Consider the following 18,532-nt stretch of genomic DNA (forward strand, 5'->3'; position numbering starts at 1 on the left):
GGAAACGCTGAGATCAACCCATAAGATGGTGCTGTGTGCGGATGGGACACAGCACCACATAATGTATTAAAGAGCGCACCACCGCCCACTAAGACTAATGCGAGGAAGCGAGCTGCGCCCCAGCCCAGAGCACCTAGTGACGAACGGAAGGGTGTCTATACAGAAGGTCTAGTTCGCCAGCAAGTAGCATACCCAAACTGGTGGCGCATACTGGGACGCATCAGGATACGCGTCTGTCGCGGTTGCTGGATCAAAGCGCAGACAGACACCTGTACACAGTAAGGCACCAGACGACTGACACTGTGCCCAAAAAAAAAAAAAGCGGACCACGTTTGGGACACAATGGGTAAGACAGACAAAAACCAGCCGAAGTTGAATTTTGATCACTCGAAAAAAATAGCGGACCAACCCAGAGATGACCACCAAACAAACCCGCCGCCAGCGCAAAATGCGGGAGGACTCACAACGGATAGTGTACAATCAATGTTTGTACCAATCCAAACGGCGCTGACGAACATCGACGGGAAGATTGATCATCTAACACACAGAGTTGACCGCATGTCTGAAAGGCTAGACAGACACACTGAAAGGATTGACATGGCCGAACGCAGGATATCAGATCTGGAAGATGTAAGCACGCAAGTAACATCAAAACAGACTGGAGTGGACAAACAACTGGCTATATTGACCGCTAAAGCTGAGGATTTGGAGGCCCGGTCTAGACGCAGCAACATAAGAATCATGGGAATTGCGGAAACAACAAACACAGGCCCGATGGAGAAATACACGGAACAACTATTGATAACATTGCTGGGCAGAGAGACGTTTTCGGAGGTCTTTCTGATTGAAAGAGAGCATAGGTCCCTAGCCCCGAAACCTCCAGTGGGCACGAGACCACGGCCCATCATAGCCAAGCTATTAAACTACCGGGACAGAGATGCAGTGCTGCGGAAGGCCCGCAAACTTGGCACCTTGAAGCATGAGGGAATGGATATAGCTTTATACCCAGACTTCACGCAATCGGTCCAGGAGGCGAGGAAGAAATATGTGCAAGCAAAGCAAAAACTCTGTGACTTACAGATTCCATAATCCATGTTATATCCAGCCCGGCAGAAGATCACCGATGAGGGCTCCACGAAGATATTCAATGAACCTAAGGAACTCCTGAAATATCTGCAGTCGAGAAAACCGAAGGGGGAACGTAGACGCTCACCGAGAGACAGACAGCCAGACCAGGGGCCCCTGTCAGATGTGGAATGATAGGATGTCCTGCAAAGGCTGTACACGTAACTTCTGTGCATAAGAATACCAGGACACAGACTCTCCAAATTACAGGAACTGAGTCCGCTGGGCCCACCGACAAACTACTGAGGAGACGAAAGTGCTGGGGACAATCAGCTGTGAACTATGATACATTGAACTGCACCCCTTTACAGGAACATTTAGGTGAAGACTGGCGGTTCAGATAAGTTGCAGGAGAACTGTATTTATATATGTATCGGAGTGAACTGTTATGAGGCGTATGTTTAATGATGTCAATACTATTGCTGTTAGGCATTAAACTGTTACATTGAGATGTTATAGTACAGGGGTGTACACAGATGTAGTGCATTTCTATACTGAGAAAGAGGCCCCCCTCAGGGTGTCAAGACGGAGGGGGAAGATCCCGGCTACTCCTGCCCACCAGTGTGCACTACACCTGTTATTTACATGGGGTTACTTACAGATACGCATGCTAGGAGAGAAGGGATAAGCATGGTATCATCATGGGAGATGTCTTCGTTGAAGGGTTTTAGGCGAACTGGGTGGGGGCGGGACGGGGGGGGGGATATTAAAAAATCACCAGGCAGCAGTAGACAGTACCACATTCTGCTCGCACGACTGTACACGACTGAGAGTAGAGATCCAAGAAAGGACAGACAATGCCTTATCTGTAACACATGGCTGAGACGAGACAACAGGTTAGGACACTGACCCTAATGACCTGGAACGTGAGAGGCTTACAAGACCCGCGAAAAACCAGGAAAGTCCTCAAATACTTAGATAGACACAAAGTAGACATAGCATGTATCCAGGAAACACACACAGCACCCCAACGAGAATGCAGAGTGGGGTATAGATGGGCACAATTCCGAGTGGCATCCTCTTACTCGAACTACGCTAGAGGGGTATTAATACTAGTTAAGCGCAACATTCCCTTCATACTACTTAAGGCAACCACAGACGATCAAGGGAGATTATATTATACTCAGGGGTAATTTTGGAGGGACAGACCTTACAGTTGTCAGAGGCTACGGCCCCAATGTGGATGACCCGCAATTCTATGATGACCTTTGGGGTAAACTCAGAGAGATGCAACCGGCGTCCATAGTGTGGGGAGGGGACTTCAATACTTGCTTAGACCCACTACTAGATAGGGCCTCTGGTACATGGAAGACATGGGAAGCGAGCAGCCCGCTCAATTCTGGAGGGGATGGAGGAGTGGTCCATGGTAGATGTATGGCGATTAAGACACCCAATGAGACGAGAAGGTACATGCACCTCACTTTCTCACAATACCTGGTCAAGATTAGACTTCTGGTTGGCTACACAGGACGTAAGCACGTGGACAAAGGAAATAGAACACCTACCTAAGACCTTATCAGATCACTCCCCCTTGTGACTGGTCATTGAGATCCCCACTCACACACCAAGGGAATTCACATGGCGACTTAGACCATCAGCGCTGAAAGACCAAGTCTTCCGCGAAGAATTGCGACAGGCTATAGAAGATTTTTTTCAGATGAATACTGGGACAGTGTAGAGTTATAGGATGCTGTGGGAGGCCTTCAATTAACCATAAGAGGTCATTGCATTAGCAAGCACGCGGGCATTCTTAGAGATATTAGGCAACAATTAAACATGGTGGAACGAGAAATCCGAACACTGGAAGCCGAATATGCTACCACACTACAAGATTCTCTCTTAGCAGACATACGTAGAAAAATAGACACATATAACGAATATGCAGACACTGAAATAAAATACCTCTCTAAGCAATACACGGCCAGAGCGTACGGTGAGGGTGTGAGACCAGGCAGAGCACTGTCGCAAAAAATTAAGCTAACGCAGGGAGCAGCACTTATAAGAAACATCATGACCGGCCAAGATGTACAGATATACGACACTCCTTCCATCCTAGATAGTTTCAGGAAATATTACGCTACACTGTACACTGCGAAGACAACACACGCACAACCAGATATTCACAATTACCTTGATGACATAGGCCTGGCTTGGCTCTCTGATACCCATAGGGAATATCTGGGGCATCATATCAGAGAGGACGAATTTAAAGAAGCAATTACTTCACTGCCAAATAATAAAGCTCCGGGAATGGACGGTATACCGGGAGAATTCTATAAAGAATTCAAAGACTTGCTGATACCTCAATTAGCCCAGATGTTTGAGGAAGCGTATGAAGAGGGTGCCCTCCCGATGACATTACAGGAAGCGCTGTTAATAGCTCTTCCAAAACCGGGCAAAGATCTCAGCTTTTGTGAATCATACCGTCTTCTCTCACTTATAAATATAGACGTGAAAATACTGGCCAAGATATTAGCGAATCGAATACAACCATTGTTACAACTCCTAGTACTACCAGACCAAGCGGGATTCATCCCCACACGATCCACAACCCACAATATTCGCACAAACTTCACAATGTTTCACAGCCTACCTCCTGAGATACCGGCAGCGGCTGTACTATTAGAGGTGGCTAAAGCCTTCGACTCGGTAGAGTGGGATTTTATGATCACCGTCCTGTCCAGGATGGGATTCCCACCTGCTTTTTTTAAATGGATTGCCCTGTTGTATAATGAACCCAAAGCAAGAGTGCGCATCAACGGACACACCTCCCAACACTTTGAGATAAGCCACGGAACAAGGCAGGGATGCCCGTTGTCCCCTATTCTGTTCGCGCTTACGTTGCAGCCCCTTGCATGCAAAATCAGGCAAAACCACCCGGAAACGGCACTCCAGTTTAGCCTCCGGCCGTGGACATATCCCAATATGCCGATGATATGGTCCTGTATACTAGACCCCCGGATGAGAATTTAAACCCACTAATTAGAGAATATATCACATTTGAACAATACTCGGGCCTTAGTATAAACTGGAACAAATCAGTAGTGATCCCTTTAACCGAGAAGACCCCGGAACCGACATTGGACTACCCACTGAAATGGGTTACGGATCCGGTAAAATACCTAGGAGTATGGATCCACCGAGACCCAGAAATGGTAGTAAGGGCGAATTATGGTGTGGCAATGAACAAATTGGAAGATCACATAGAAAAATGGATTCAATTGCCTCTATCGATGGCAGACCGCATAGCTCTCCAGAAGATGATAGTTTTACCCAGATTCCTCTATCTGTTTTGGAATATCCCTATATGGCTTACTACTGAGTTTTTTGCCAGACTACGCACAGCGCTACAACGGCTCACGTGGGCTGGAAAACAGCCCAGGGTGAGTTGGAGAGTACTCACAAAACCGTACCACCTGTGGGGCTTCGCTGCCCCCAATCTGCAACTGTACTACTACTGTGCACAGGCACACCATGCACATTATTGGTCGCAACCGCACTCTCACATCCCACATATGGCGGTAGAAACTGACAGCGTCCGACCGCACAGGTTAACAGAATATATACCAGATCCAGTGAGGAACTGCCCTAACGGTGTAATACACCCAGTTAAATGCACATCCAGAGCATGGCACGTGTTGGCGACACGAGCACGGAAATTTCCTATATACGCGCCGGCGCTTCTCTTGATGCACCATCCCAAACTGTTGGTCACACAAGAGCAGAACATGACGAAGGTACTGGGGGAAATGGGGCTAGTGACGATGGGCACGATATTTCTGCATAACACATTCATTCCTTTAACATGCCCATCCCTAAGCACGCACCAAGCACCACTAAGAATGTTTGCTTACTTCAGATTAAGGGCGGCAATAAAAGACCTATACAACACATTCCCAGCTGAACCCACAACGCTACAGGCACTCCAGACGTTGCTCACAGCGCCAACGCATACAAAACTAGTCACAAAACTATATACTACATCGCAGAACGAACAGTATGCGGACCCGGATAGGGCATTGTCACGATGGGTGGAGACCACTGGGATGCCTATCTCAGAAGACGACTGGAACTATAGCTGCACACAGCTACACTTACTCACACCAAATTGTAATTTACGAATAATACACTTTAGATTCCTCCATCAGACCTACTATACGCCTGACAAACTGTATCGTTATGGCCTCAGAGCAGATGATAAATGCCGAAGATGCTCTGCCCCCCGGGCAGACTTTATTCATACGGCCTGGTCGTGCCCCAAACTGGAAAGTACTGGTGCGAGGTGCTGGCAGCGCTGGCGCGTATGCTGACTGAGCCGATCCCAAATACACCCACTGTGTGCCTCTTGGGCACTTACAAGCTCAGACAGCCTAGAAGGCGCAAGTTACTGGCGAAAAGGCGTATAGCCATTAAATGGGGGTAGTAAACGCCCGCCCCGGTTCAAGGACTGGCTGTCTGACATGATATATTGCAAAGAAACATTGGGAACCTATGAGGAAGAGCTGTCGCAGGCATCTAGGCCCAGAGACTTTTGGCAGCCGCTTCTGGACTATTTACTCCAACAACAGGAGGAACAGGTGTCAGATACCGAGAATGTGACGGGTGGGAACGGGGGATGCACAGAACCGGGGAGCTCGGGGTAATGCTAGTAGACTTGACAAACTGTATAACTGTCACAAGAATCAATCTACCAATACCCGTACAGGTTCCATGGGCGCAATGCAATGTCTGCATTACTGTTGTATATAAATGTCCAGGTTTGGATCACTGGGGTAATGTAAAGCCATCTTCCAATATAATGTTGTGTAGAAGAGCAATGGAATGTGAGATAAGATCGATATATGAATGTACAATTGTACAATGTCTCTAAGTTGCTGCTTGGTGAAATTAAAAAAAAATTACAAAAAAAATAGTTGTGTAGGAAGACCCATCTCTTGGCGCCTGCCTGCCACAAATTTTGCTGCATGTCCTAGTCTGTTAAAAAAACGGGCGCAGGATAGACTGCACAACTAATGAAAGATAAACCTCGAACGAATCGCTCCTCAAGATGAAAGAACATACCGAACAGCTATCGCCTCACTTTCTGAAAAGGAGAGGGCCATAACCAACTGATCGGTGTTAGGGAATAAATCGAAATTAATCACCCATGTTCAGCCAAAGTGAGTAACACTGCCACCAAGTGGCCATCAAACTTTAAGGCACCATGGCAGTACAATTTGTATGACACATTAATAATATTCACCCTCATTCTGTTTTGCCTCACCTAAGGCACCACTTGGGTACTCTACACTGGAGCGCAATCCTCTGTCCTGGACACATTTTTATGCAGTATCATTTTTAAGTCTGTCTGCAGTGTAGCTCTAAATTATTTCCGCAATTTAATCTTGGATCATATTCCGGGATCACTGACTAAATATCGACGGACACAATATAGACTACCCAAAATATCGACGCCAAAATATCGACGGACAAAATATCGAATTCCTATCTACAAACAGGTAAGTACCAAAATATCGAATCCAATATATCGTTTATATATATGTACATTGTAAAAATATCGAATTTGTTAAAAATATTGTAAAATTAAAATAATATTAAAAATAAATAGCTAAAATATACTTAAAAATACTTAAATTACCTTAAAATGATTAAATAATGAATTAAACTTATAAAAAAATACAATCATATCTGTTAAAACATATATATATATATATATATATATATATATATATATATATATATATATATATATATATATATATATATATATATATATATATATATATATATAAAAACATAATATTAATAAAAAAATACACAATAATATTACCGTAGGATAGCGGGGGTGTAAAAATTACTATTCCCACTCCTGGAAGTGCAACAGTAGGGAAAGCGTTGGATAGCGTAGGGGTAAAAATTACTATTCCTACTCCAAAGAGTGCAACAGTAGGGAAAGCGTTGGATAGCGTAGGCGTAAAAATTACTATTCCCACTCCAGAGAGGGCAACAGTAGGGAAACCGTTGGATAGCGTAGGGGTAAAATTTACTATTCCCACTCCAGTGAGTGCAGCAGTAGGGAAAGCGTTGAATAGCGTAGGGGTAAAAATTACTATTCCCACTCCAGTGAGTGCAACAGTAGGGAAAGCGTTGAATAGCGTAGGGGTAAAAACTCCAGTGAGAGCAACAGTAGGGAAGGCGTTGGATAGCGTAGGGGTAAAAATTACTATTCCCACTCCAAAGAGTGCAACAGTAGGGAAAACGTTGGATAGCGTAGGGGTAAAAATGACTACTCCCACTCCAGAGTGCAACAGTAGGGAAAGCGTTGGATAGCGTAGGGGTAAAAATTACTATTCCCACTCCAGTGAGTGCAACAGTAGGGAAAGCGTTGCATAGCGTAGGGGTAAAATTTACTATTTCCACTCCAGTGAGTGCAGCAGTAGGGAAAGCATTGGATAGCGTAGGGGTAAATTTACTATTCCCACTCCAGAGAGTGCAACAGTAGGGAAAGCGTTGGATAGCATAGGGGTAAAAATTACTATTCGCACTCCAGAGAGTGCAACAGTAGGGAAGCGTTGGATAGCGTAGGGGTAAAAATTACTATTTCCACTCCAGTGAGTGCAACAGTAGGGAAAGCGTTGCATAGCATAGGGGTAAAAATTACTATTCCCACTCCAGTGAGTGCAACAGTAGGGAAAGCGTTGGATAGCGTAGGGGTAAAAATTACTATTCCCACTCCAGTGAGTGCACAATAGGGAAGGCGTTGGATAGCGTAGGGTTAAAAATTACTATTCCCACTCCAAAGAGTGCAACAGTAAGTAAAGCATTGGATAGCGTAGGGGTACAAAGTATTTTTATTGTGATGATTATTTAAAATCTTACAACATAACACATATAAAAGAAACTATTAAAATATATATTACAGCATAAAATCGCATAAAGTTATCATTACCGGACCTTTACGAAGAGTTACGTTTTGCAGTGGTTACGTCTCCAAGTTTCCTTTTGACCAGCATCAGGAACTTTACGAAGGATGCATTTAGAGCAATGTCATTTGAGTCCATACATTTAATTACTGCCTGCCTGCATGTTCGTATGCCACGTGATTTTAGAGAAAACTTGAGCATTGATTTTCTCTCTTGCGTGAGTGCAGGGCAGATACACAGGAGATGTTGAATATCTTCTTCGCCCATGTTACATAGTCTACATTTCGTTTGGGTTTCTTGAAACTCCCATGGCGGAAGATGACATAGGCCTGGCATGGATCCAAATCTTGCTTTAATGAGCACCTGCTTATTTTTTTCCGTCCACGGAGTTTTCAGATATTGTTGTATCTCCTTCTTTTTATAGCCATTTAGCACCGTCCAGGCATGTTTTCTGTTGGTAAGGGTAGCCTTGTCCTTTAGAATGGATGGGTGGTCTGCAGCTTTATTAATGATTTTCTTAAATGAAGACTTGGTTATGTTCATTTCCCATATCGAGATAACCCCAAGTTCATTAATCGCATCTCTAAGATAAAGAGCTGCACTAGAATTAGTGTCCTTCTTTATTTCTCTCTATAGGAGCAGTGAGATCTCATTTTGATAGTCACTTTTTATTTGGTTCCAAACTTTAATTAAGTGGACTTGCCTTGCAACGTGTTGATTTATTAGGCCAAACTCCATCCTTATTTGCGCTGGGGAAGCGTTCACTGGGAGTTGGAAAAGCGCTCGGTATACTCGGGTTATAATTTTATTCAAAGAATCACTATCTTTACCCATTAGTGCTTCACTCCCATATGTAATTGTGGGTAAGAGTTTTGCACCAACAATGCTCAGGAGAGGACCGTAAGTCAGGCTAGGGAGAGACTTTTGCACAGTTCTAAATGCAGCAATTAGTGTGTTTGCTTTCCTGTTAGCGTCTGCTTTTTGAAGATGGTAATTGCCCTTTGCATCGAATAATACCCCTAGGTATTTGTAGACCTCAACTTGTTCGATCTCAATTTTATCCATGAACCATTTACATTTTTGTTTTATCTTTGCGTTTTTAGTAACTACCATAATCTTGGTTTTTGTCTCATTTATAACCATTCCATTTTCTTTTGAGTAGGTATAGGTCCTTTTCATTAAACGCTGAAGGCCCACTTTTGTGTGGCTCATAAGTATGACATCGTCGGCATACATCAGACTTGTGAGCCATCTATCCGCTATTTTCGGCGGATGCGCATTTTCTTTGTCCAAAAGTCCTGGTAGGTCAGCAAGAAACAAGTTAAAAAGAAGGGGGGCTAAAACACACCCCTGCTTCAATCCTTCATTTGCTGGGATCTCAGTAGATAGTGTGTGCCCGTCACCCATCCTCACCCTCACCCATGTCTCTGAGTATAGAAGGCGAATTAGCTTGAGCAGTGGAACTGGAATTTCAATTTTTTCTAGTTTTTCCCCCCCCGAGTAATTTTCGGTTTACGCAGTCAAATGCCGATTTGAAATCTATAAAACAAAAATATAACAGTTGTTTTAATCTAAGCGATTTGTTCATAAGTAAGGCAAGAATCATTATGTTAGTTGTAGTTCCAAGTGCTTGAATAAAGCCTGTTTGGTTTAAAGGCATTCTTTTTTTTCCCGTCACCCAGTCAGTTAGTTTGGTTAGTATTAGTCTGGCAAATAGCTTGGCATCCGAGTCTTGCAATGTTATCAACCTATAATTTTCTGGCAGTGCCCAATTTACTTTTTTAAAGATTGGGGATATTAAAGATCCACGCCATGACTTAGGTACCCTTCCAGTCATCACGACTTCTAAGTACAACTTCTGTAGGATTGTTGCCCATAGCTCAGGATTTTCTTTCAAAAGCGCGAATGGAATTCCATTCGGTCCTGGAGCGCCGTTCCTCTGTCGTTTTATAAGTTTAATTAGCTCTTCTTTTTCTATGGGAAATTGCATATCTATATCATTCTCTTGGTAGATAAAGTCTGTCTCATTGTCAGTCTCACGCCCCTGTTGTGTTTCCTTTGAGGTAGTGTGTATAGGTTCTTGATTCAAATGACTCCTCAGGAACTTGACCCATTCCTGCTCAGTTAAGGGAGATGAGACTACTTGCTTGTTGGGTCTAGCAAGGCCATTGATAAAGTACCAAAAGTCTCTTGAGTTCTTCTGTTTACTGGCGTGGAATATTTTTGTCCACATAGCTTGTTTCGCTTTATTTTTCTCGCTCCATATTAGTTTCCTCAAATTCTGGTTTAATAACTTTAAATTTCCAGGATTATCCATTTTTAAATACGGTTTTTTGGTTAGTCTGATAATCCTATTTCGTTCTTTCTTCAGTAATCCTATTGTATGTGGGAGATTTAGATTTGCTTCGTTTTCATTCTTCTAGTCGTTCCCATATTTAGACCTTTTCTTTCCTATTTGCCATTGTGTTGTAGTCAACATCCCAGTCAGGTTTTCCCATTGTTCAATTTCTGTATTTGTTACAGTGTCTTTTAGGCATTTTTCCACGATCTTTTCCACTTGCTCATTCATTTCGTTTTTATTACCCAAACTCCAGGTCAGTTTTTTGTAGTTAGTAGTACCGCAATGCCCTTGGACCGTCTGATAGGTCTTTTTCATAGTTATTCCAATATCCATTAGTATTGACTGCTGGGCATGATCACTCTCATTTACTTACGTTAGTTTGTATGAGGTGATACTTTGAAACATATATAGGGTTGTCATGGTGTAATCAATCCTAGATTTTGGTTTTTGCCCAAAATAACTATATCTGGGTGGGACATCCGTTTTTACTCTGCCGTTAACTGTTCGAAGACCCATAGCTTCCATATACTTTACAAGTTTCTGACCTATTTTATTTATATTGGAGTTGTTATCACTCCCTAGGTCCTGTTCAGGTATTAGCCATTATTGGTTTTGTAGTTGCGTGGCTTCATCTCTTAAGTGTGGTGACATTAAATTAAGGTTAAAATCCCCTGTAATCAGAAAGTCTGCTATCGGGTCCTCGAGCATACTATTAATTAGTACATTATTCAATATTCCACATGTTTTCTCCCTACTCTTGTTAGTGGGCAGTATATAGACAGTAATCAAATATATTGTTCTAGGTTTTTGATTATTAATTTTGTAGGAAAGTTTGACCATCAATATGTTCGAATCATCTAGTTCCACTTGCTCATTGTCAATGTACAATGCATTAGAAATGAATATAGCCTGCCCACCACTAGCTCGCCCAAACCTTTGCTCTTTTTTTGCATTTTCATAGTATCCTGCATAACCATGTAGCATAAATGGGTTAGTTTCCCATGTTTCCTGCAGCACTACGATATCTGGGTTTCCCACCATGGAGTCTATACATGCGTTGTGTATTTTCCCCCTCAAACCGTTAATGTTCCATGAACATAGACTTATTATTTCTTTGTTTGTGCTTTTTGCTCCGATTTGTAATGGACTTCTGTTTCATTGACTCTGATTACTATGCAGTGCCAAGTTGATCCATTTTACATTTATTTCTGTGTTTCTTTCTACCTCTTTTTGCAAGGTGGGACATTCATTTTTTCTGGAGATCTGCCAAGTGCATTTCTTAGGACTGATACAGTCTTTGTCCCTACCTTCTTTTGTTTCAGTGGAGTGTCAGCTCCTATAAAAGGGCTAGGGTAAACCTCTGGTATTTGTTTGGTAAGTATTATGCCCCAGGTTTTAAATATCTTTTGCTCCTTCATTATCTGATCAGCTATGGATATTGAAGATAGTGAGATTAAGGTTGGGGTCTGGCTATTCCGGTCATCCTCATAAATTGAACAGATATAATGTCATTAGTTACAATGTTGTTGAGTGAAGGTATGGATTTGAAAAGTCGCAGTAAATTCCCTCGATTAAGAATATCGTGTCTACCTCTAGAGCGGAATTCTGGTGTAAATTTGAGTTTCTCACTAGTTTCAGTAGTGTGTTGATTTGCGGCCTCCATTTTTTTAGTATGTTTCGTTGTACAGGTTACTGTTTTATTCCCATCCACACTTTTAATCTGCAAGTAGTCTCGTTCAGCTATTATATCAAGGCTACTTTCTGCCCTTCTCTCTGTCAGGACAATGTCTTTTTTGTATTTTTCTTCATACATGCTTTGAGCTGAGGATTCATCGTTTCCGTCTCTTTAATAGAGATGCTCCCATTCGTTGTATCAGAGTTATAAGTAGTTTGATCTCTTTCTTCTTTATTTTGGTTTTCATCCTGGTTAGGTTCCATTTGTAGACTCTCTGGCATACTGTTTATTACTCGTACTTCCACTACTCTATCTTCATCCCATACCTGGTTTTGTAATTCATTTATTGTCAGTTTTTATCGAACTATGAACGTTTAGTGTTTTTTTCCAAAGATAGGGAAGAAGTTGTTAGGTCCTGAGTTAGGTGATTTGAGGTCCTTAGGTGGAATACTTGGAATATTCAACTTCTGTTTCTCATTTTTTCTTGCTTTGCGGAGTTTTTTCTTTTGGCGTTTTGTCATTGTTGAGAAACCATCCGGCTCGGTATCATTCGGATTTTGGTCGTTTTTGGAGAGTTTACACGGGGCTTCACATGGGATTTCATTATCCAGATAATCCTTGGCCTGTAAAATATGTATGTTACCTGAATCATCAGATTGTCTTATTAATCGTTGTGGTTCTATGGGATTAGAGTTGTCCGTACCATCCCCAGGTGTAATTTTTTTCATTCCCATCATACTTGTGATGTTCGTTTTAGGATTATCCTTACTGTGATGGATGGTTCTTTTGGCATCATCTATTATGCTTGTTAATACTGCAGGTAAGGCTGATAGCTTATCCATGATAGGCACATAGATGCTGTCAGAGGATGTTTTTTCATTATCTCTTTGTACTCTGATTATCAGGTCATTTAATTGGGCCAGTTTGTTGTCAATCCCAGCCACATTATTTGCCATCATTTTTAGAAGGTCAATTTGTATATCCATTTTATTTGATTGGTAGTGAAGGGCTTCCAGCGTAAGGGTTGATGTTTGGTAGAAAATATCCCAGGGTTTGACTACACCCTGGTGTTTTGCTCCAATTTCTAAAGTTTCATCTTTGGATTCGTCAGCTCCCGCGGAGTCTAGTGTTTGCTCCCTAATTTCAACCTTGTTGACACTGTTGTAAGCCACTTCATTGGATATGTTGTCAGTCCGAATGCTCCTTTGGGATTCCTGTTGATGGTCTGGGTGTATTTCAGTTACCTCAGAGATTATGCCCGACCTTTTTGTTATCTCAACGTTGACTTCAAAAGGGACCCCTTGTACTGTCTGTCTAGCTTGCTCAGTCATATCGTGGCAGTCTTGTTGGTTGGATCCCATAGATTGCGACAGCAGTTTGTTTGGGGTAGTGACAACCAGGTTAGATGTTACAGCTATATTGTTTTCTTTCGTCGTATAGCAATTTCTCATATCTTTTGAGAGTTGTTCTTGAGTTTTCCACAGCTGTTGGGCTCCAGTTTTTGTTTCTAGATCCACAGATTCATTTTCATTCCAGATAAATTCTATTTGGTTCAAATCTTTTATTTCTTTGCTGTTTTGGGACTGATTTAGGGCATCAGTATTAGTATTAGTATTAAAGGGTTTCATAGGTGTTTGTAATTTGTCTTTGTCTTTATTTGTTTCCATTGTCATTGACATCATACCACCCGCAGGATCCTTCAGAAATTGAAATCTGTCTGGTATTTTAACAGATTTCTCGAACATCCGTGCAATCGGGGATATAAGAGATTGGTTCTGACCTGGAGTGTTTGTTTTTATTTTTTTTGCTACATTTGATTGCTGTAGTTTTTTTGTACGTTTAATTGCTGTTCCCACAGTCCTTACCTTTCCTGATCTCAAGTCTAGGACTGTGCTTTTGATTATATATTTACTTTTGATCCTTGTGGGTACGATTCTGGTACGATTGTAACACTCCTGCGTAGACCTGCTACTCCCCTCTTATAGGCACTTAGTTTAAAAAGTAAGAAATGCCAAACTCCTCAGTGCGCTCCCAAGCCTGTCTACTCCTTTTAGCTCTGGAACCTACCGCTTGCTGATCCACACGGCAGGTTAGACAGAGCAAGGAGCAGCTGCCGTCAGGGGGCAGCACTGCAGTGAGGACGGAGTAAGGGCGGACTAGGCGGATTAGGGTGTATACAAGTCCACAGAGCCTGAGGGGTGTGTTGTCTGAACCCCCAAAGTTCAGCCTAATCAATTCAGTTCAGTTCATTCTAATCACAAACTTTCGTGAGGTCTCCTGGGTAAGGGCTATGGGCTAAGGGTTGTGGATTATGGATGCAAAGATTTCCACCTCGCCCCACCAACCAATGACCTATTACCTATTACCTATTAACCCAAAACCCCAGAGTAGGTACTAGAGTAGGTACTATGTAAGGAGAAAACCCTACCTCTTCAGTTGTGGTTTGGGTATGCAACTCGCAAGTCCGCCGTCCGTGATGTGCTCCTGGTGTATGGCAAAAATGGCAGGCTCCCCCTCCCCTGCTTGGCAGTGTTGTTTTGAAGAGCGCTCACATCAGCCAACTAACAGGCAGCAGCAGGTTAATGGGATTCTAAATGGTCCCCTTTATAAATCCGCAGTTCTTAGAAAGTTCCAGGCTACAGGCTACAGGCAACAGGCTACATGCTCCAGGTTGCAAGTTACCGTAGAGCAAGCTCACACTAGCACTGGCACTTACGCAGGCTGAGGCGGAGGGGTGCTGTTATCTCAGCGCTTAGCCTCAGACTTGGCTCGGCAGCGCTCGAACCTTCTCACTCCCGCCCGCCCGCACACTACGTCTCTGCCCGCTCTTCTCAGCCCGTCTCTACCCGCTCCTCCCACACTCGGGCTCTCCCGTACCTGCGGCGTGAAGCGAGGCACACACGGGCAGTCCAGCAGGGAGATCAATGGGCGGTCCGGTGAATCAGTGAACCTCGCCGCTTGCGCTCCGCTTGCTACACCGCCGTAGCTCCCTTGGCGGGTACGATGTTGGGGAGCAGGAGACGGGGGGCAGGAGCGAGAGTGTTTCAGTGAGGCGTCTCTCCGTGAACGTCGTCTTTCGTGTATGGCGTTTTCCGACTCCACCAGCACTTGTGAGCTCCCTCCAGTGGCCGAGTGCTATTCGTAGGGGTAAAAATTACTATTCCCACTCCAGAGAGTGCAACAGTAGGGAAAGCGTTGGATAGCATATGGGTAAAAATTACTATTCCCACTCCAGTGAGTGCAACAGTAGGGAAAGCGTTGGATAGCGTAGGGGTAAAAATTACTATTCCCACTCCAGAGAGTGCAACAGTAGGGAAAGCATTGGATACCATAGGGGTAAATTTTACTATCCCCACTCTAGGGAAAATAAATTAATATAAATCACATACGTATAAATTAATCAATTAATACATTTTAATTAGCATTAAGAATTAATTAATTACCAATTAAAAAATATTTCACAATTTATTCTAAATAAATACCAATTAATTAATTAACATGTTAAATTAATTATAATTAAATTACTTCCCACCCTATTCCCCTATAAACCCACAACCCGCTACTAAAAATAAAATAATATTATTCACATAATTATCAATTAATCAATTAATAAAAATTAATTATCAATTAACAATTTATTAATTACCAATTAAAAATTAATTGACAATGTATTCAAAATAAATACCAATTAATTAATTAACATATTTAATTAATTATAATTAAAGTACTTCCCACCCTATTCTCCTATAAACCCACAACCCGCTACAGAAAATAAAAGGATATTATTCACATAATAATCAATTAATAAAAATTAATTATCAATTAACAATTTATTAATTACCAATTAAAAATTAAATATCAATTAATCAATAACAATTTATTATCAATTAACAATTAATTACCAATTAAAAATTAATTAACGATTTATTCAAAATAAATACCAATTAATTAATTAACATATTTAATTAATTATAATTAAATTACTTCCCACCCTATTCCCCTATAAAGCCACAACCCGCTACAGAAATAAATTACGCAAAAATTAAATCACATAAAATTAATCACTTACAATAAATTAGAAATAAATATACACTTTTCACACATATACTAACATACAAAACATTTAAAAAACATTCGATATTATTAAAAAGTCGATATTTTTAATAACCTATATTATGTACTTCGATATTTTGACTGTCTATATTTTTAAATTCGATATTACAGTACTTACCTTCAAAACGATATTTTGGATGTCTATATTCTGCCCAGTCGATATTTTGTCCATTCTATATTTTGGACTCGATATTTAGGTAGCTCGATATTTTGGAATCGATATTTAGACCATTTACCAAGGCCTGACGCATGTGTTGCCCTTTAAACTCCTGCCCCTACCACCGGGCAAAGCAGTCCAGTACGCTGGGGCCATGAGGTGGGGGGGGGGTTGCTGCATCGATTCCCAAAACTGCGTATCCGATTTTGTGCATGCCAACCCCCGCATCGCCGCTAGAAGCTGGGTGTGCGCTGTGAGGGCCTAGGACTCTCTGCCTACAAACAAAGCTGGCAAAGGACATATATTATTGGATACACTCCTGCTCGAACCTCCTTCTCGAGCACCAGAGTCCGGAGCTCCGGCCTTTATACACCCACTAGCAGCCCGTCCCGACGTTGTCCGGGTATGAAATACAATGTGTGTAATGCGTGTATTTGGCAAGGGCAATTCATTTTAAAATCTCGCGGTAGACAACATTTTTTGTTTCATTGGAATAGGGACGGAGAAGGCCCAGCTGCAGCCCTGGTTGAGGTTAGCAGGCGCGTGTAATTGGTGTAGTGATCCGCCGCCTGAGCCCGGCTACAGCCCTGGTTGATGTTAGCAGGAGCGTGTAATGTCGTTGAATGAGAGAGTTATCAGCCGCGGGTAAATCCGTTTAATGAGAGAGTTGAGTGACAGCGAGTAGGAGAGGCTGCAGTAATTGTCCCCGCAGACACGCTCATTTGCGTGTTCCTCCGCTTGAGGCCCAGATGCAGGCCTGTTTGATGTTAGCAGGCGCGTGTTTCCCCGCTTGAGGCTCAGCTGCAGCCCTGGTTGATGTTATCAGGCGCGTGTAATTAGTGTACTGATCCGCCGCCTGAGCCCGGCTAGAGCCCTGGTTGATGGTAGCAGGCGCATGTAATTTCGTTGAATGAGAGAGTTCAGTAACAGCGCGCAGGAGAGGCTGCAGTAACGTTACTTACCAGGCCTCCAGGTGAACGCGTTTGTCACGCCCCCAGCACACGGCCACAGCAGACGATCTTCTGATTAATGTACGACCCACATGGCATGAAGGGCGGAACGTTTCTCCAGCGTGCCCCTTGATGCGGCGCAATTGCGTTCACATGGCAAGAAGGTCGGACACACGCCCCCAGCGTTTCTCACACCCCAGCGTGTTACGCCCCCAGCGTGTCACGCCCCCAGCGTGCCCCTTGATGCTGCGCAGTAACGTAATTGGCGCTTGAATGTACGACTCACATGGCATGAAGGGCGGACACACGCCCCAGCACACGCCCACAGCCCGCGATTTGTGATGGCCGTACCACACGCCCCCAGCGTTAGTCACGCACCTAGCCCACACCTACAGCACAGCGCAGACACGCCCACAAGGGACTACTTTGCTGGCACGGTTCTTTTACCTTTTAAATGTATAGAGGAGTTGGCCTAACGGCTAAGGCGCTCGACCTCGGACCTGGGGATCTGGGTTCGAGTCTTGGTAACGACGCCAAACATCCTGTGATTCTGGGCAAATCACTTAATCTCCCCGTGCCTAACAAAAATGAATGTGTGTCCTCATGTAAGGTAACTGGTGCTATGTAAAGCGCTCTGATACCTGATTCAGTTCGGGTCAAGTTCACGCTATATAAAACTCTGCAAAAAAAAAAAAATGTGGTGGCCGTCTGCATAGCCTATGTCCTTCTGCTGCAACTGCCCTTTCCAACGCTGTATTGGGTGTTGTGATTGGTGCTGTGGTTACTGAGATTACCCACCTCAAAGGTTTGGGCTCTCTCTTTATAATATTAGTATGGATCATAACGAAAACAAACCTCGCACCACCGTGCCACCCACACGTGGTTCTCACTACTACACATCGCTACTACAACGCTGATGTAACCTGAAAGTTGCTTATTTAGGCAAATCTGCAATGAAAAGCCGCATGCTGGGATGAGGGCTCCCTCCAGCAAGGCGCACAGCAATGGGCACGGGCAGGAAGCAACTTATTCAGGCAGCTAACCGGAGCCAGGGGCATGCAACTCCACCCCCATCCTCATCTCCCACTGCGGAGCTGGCAAGAGCCCAGGGAGGTTCCACAGCGGAAACCCGCGGAACACTGAGGTGTCCCACAACTATGCCCCCCCGCCAGACTCCGCAGTTCGGGATAGGACCCCTGGAGCCCTCGCTGTCCACGTGGCTAAGGGGGGGGGACTTGCGCTCATCCC

Source organism: Lissotriton helveticus, chromosome 6, assembly GCF_964261635.1.
Source record: "Lissotriton helveticus chromosome 6, aLisHel1.1, whole genome shotgun sequence".
In the NCBI taxonomy this organism is placed as follows: domain Eukaryota; kingdom Metazoa; phylum Chordata; class Amphibia; order Caudata; family Salamandridae; genus Lissotriton; species Lissotriton helveticus.